The sequence below is a fragment of the Chrysochloris asiatica genome, unplaced genomic scaffold (assembly GCF_000296735.1).
Source record: "Chrysochloris asiatica unplaced genomic scaffold, ChrAsi1.0 scaffold00071, whole genome shotgun sequence".
NCBI lineage: Eukaryota > Metazoa > Chordata > Mammalia > Afrosoricida > Chrysochloridae > Chrysochloris > Chrysochloris asiatica.
The window spans coordinates 4,558,548-4,561,840 of NW_006408589.1; positions in this window are offsets into that span (position 1 = coordinate 4,558,548).

A 3,293-nucleotide genomic window follows, 5' to 3' on the forward strand; every position below is an offset into this window, starting at 1 on the left:
TTTTTGACTTCAGGTCTTTGTACATTTCATTACAATTTATAGAGAACAACACTGCATTCATTGTCAAAAGAACATTCAAGATCTATCCTTAAGCACATGCTATCAATGATAGGATAACATCCATATGCCTACAAGCAAAACAAATTAATATGAATAGTATTCAAATTTACTCACAACCACTAAAGACAAAGACAAAGAAATTGAAGCTTTTACCAACTGAGTTGATCAAACATGTAATCAACATGCATTGATAACTACTGGTGATTAGAATGTAAAAGGTGAAAGCAAAGAAACATCAGCAATTGTAATATATGACCTTAATAACAGAAACAATGCCAGGGATTGCGAGATAGAATTTGGTAGTTTGAACCCACCAACTGTTCCGCAGGAGAAAGATGAGGCTTTCTGCTCCCACAGAAATGTACAGCCCAGAAAACCTGCACAGAATCACTAAGAGATTTGACAGCACTTAACAACAACAAACGTGGCTATAACAAATAACTGAGGTTTACAAAATATCACTTTAGGATTTTTTTATTATTATTATTTACATACATACTTGGAGGAGATCATTCCTGAGATTTCTGCCCTAGATGGAAGGTCTGAGCAGGAAAACACAGCAGGTAAGAACTCCAGTGGATATGTGGAAGGCCAGTTTGCAACTGACTTGAAGCAACGTGAATTACCATTTGAAAAAGTAAACAGTTGGCATCAAGTTGACTCTGACTTATGGCAACTTCCTGTGTGTCATCGTAAAAAGGGTTCCATAGGACTTTCAATGTCTGGTTTTTCCAAAATAATTCATCACCAGGCCTTTCTTCCAAGGCGCCTCTGGGTGGCCCCAAACCTGCAACTTTTCACTTAGCAGCCAAGCACGTAATTATTTGTCCCACTCAGGAACTCCTACATCAAATAATAAACCAAACCAGTTGTCCTAGAGTCGAGTCTAACTCACATGCATTTCAGAGTAGAACTGCACTCCACAGGGGTTTCGTTTCTGTCTTTAAAGATTTATTTTATTTTACTGCTGTTGTGGAAAATATACACAGCAAAACATGTACCAGTTAAACACGTCTGCATGTACAATTCAGTAGCGCTGATTATAGTCTTCAATTTGTACCCTTCTCACCCTCCTTTTCTGAATTGTTCCTTTCCCTTTTTTATTTTCTATTGTTTGCCTGCAAATTGAGCCATCTGGGTGAGTATATTTCCAGGCCTGATGGTTGACTGAGGGCCGTAGTCTCAGGAGACCTACCATTCTCTATCTGACCAGTAAACCTGGCATTTTTTTAATTATTATTTTGAATTTGGTTCCATATTTTTCTCCCACTCTACTATGATCCCGGGATTTCAGAGTGGTGGACACCATCTAGATCTTCTGGTTGTGAAGGCTGATGTTCACATGGTCCATTAGTCCACTGGACTCATTGTTTCCATGAATCTTTCATTTTCTTCACTCTTCTTTGCTCTGGACAGTGGAAGATAATAAGGTTTCCAATGACTGATTTTTCAGAAGTACATCTGCAGGCTTTTTTGTCAAGGTGCCACTGGATGAAATCCAACCTCCAACTTTTGGGTTAGCAACAGAGTATGTTAACCACTCAGAGACTCCATTGAAACAACTAATTTGGGGACTCTGAGGCACTTGGTGCTTTTCTGGGGGGCCTAAAATGAGAGCCATTCATGCACATTTAACTTAGGGAGATAGACATAGGTCTGGGTGGAGCAGGGGGAGGGCAGTGGGGACAGACGAGAAGGTTCCTAGACAGGAAGACTTCAGGGGATTAGAGAAGTGACAGGCATCTTCTTCAGGGACCGTTGCCAGTCCTCCACCCATACCTCCTCCAAGCCTGGGTCCCGCCTTGGCCACTTACTGTGGAATCAAGTCTCTGCCTATCACTCAGTCTGGATGTCTGGGAAGGGAGTGGAGGGGTTGGCAGGTCTGGTCCCCACCAATTGCCACCTTGCTGGGTGCGAGCAGAGCAGCAGGTGGGTCAAGAAGGAAGGCGCAGTTCACCCAGGCTGGCATCTGGCAGCATCACGCTGCTGTTTCCATGACAGAAATACAGGGAGCGAAAATAGCTAATCCCAGATAACAGCAGTGTAATCACCCAGCGCCCGGCCTTGAATCCCAGGGAATTTGGAGGGAGCAGCTGCCGGGGCCACCCCCATCCAAGGCCCCCTGCCCCTGGGTGGCCTGCACAAAGCAGGGGGAGCAAAGAGCAACTGGAGAAAAATTACCCTGATGAAAAACACCTCTAATCTCCGCTGGGCCTGGGAAGGGATGGTTTTCCTCAAAACACCACGAAAATGCTGGGCCGCCAGCAATGTGAACCTGATCTACCTGTCCTTAGTGGGGTCCTGTGAGGATACACATGTATACGTGTGTGTGTGTGTGTGTGTGTGTGTGTGTGTGTGTGTGTTTAACAGTCTGGGTATTACTGCCATCACTGGTATCATTATTGTCCTTCACTTCTCCCAGGCCCTTCCCACATTCTGGCACTAAGCACCAGGGTGGTCTGTCTAAAGCTCCCACCCCCCAGGCTTCTGATGTGGTAGCTACACAGAAGGGTTCAAAGCTTTCCTGACGCCCAAGTTCCTAAAGGTGACCATGTCTCTTGCAGCGACCAGAACCATCTGAGAAGCCACCTGGCTTGGCTGCCTTCAGCTATTTTGTTCAAACAAGACATTTAATTAGGGCTTGTGGAGATGGTGTGAAGCTGCTGTTTTCTCTGTTCTATTTAGTAAGCTACTTGACTCCCTGGCTGCCACTTGCAGGACATGTAGTCTCCAGCCACCACAGATGTCTTCCCTCATGTTCTCTGTGGTTCGTCCAGGTTTTCCAGTTGTGCTTCTGAATGGCTTGAGACACTCAAGATCTTTCTGACAGTGCATGAGACACAGACAGGGAGAACAGACAGGCCCTGGCTGGCTGGTGGGCTAAGCCACCATCTAATGATGCGTATGGAATAAAGCCACAATGGTTACTCAGAAGCAAGAATGGGAAGCTGGTCTTAGAAATATTTCCCTATCAGACACCCAAGGAACCAACATTCAATTCCTTATGTCACTGTTATTATTAGGTGCTGTAGAGTCAGTTCCTACTCAGTGATTCTATGCACAACAGAACAAAACACTGCCCAGGCCTGCGCCATCCTCACAATTGTTAACGTGTGAGTCCATTATATCAATTCATCTTGTTGGGAGTCTTCCTCTTTTTCACTGACTCTCCACTGTACCAAGCATGATGTCCTTCTCCAAAGACTGGTCCCTCCTGACAACATATTCAAGGT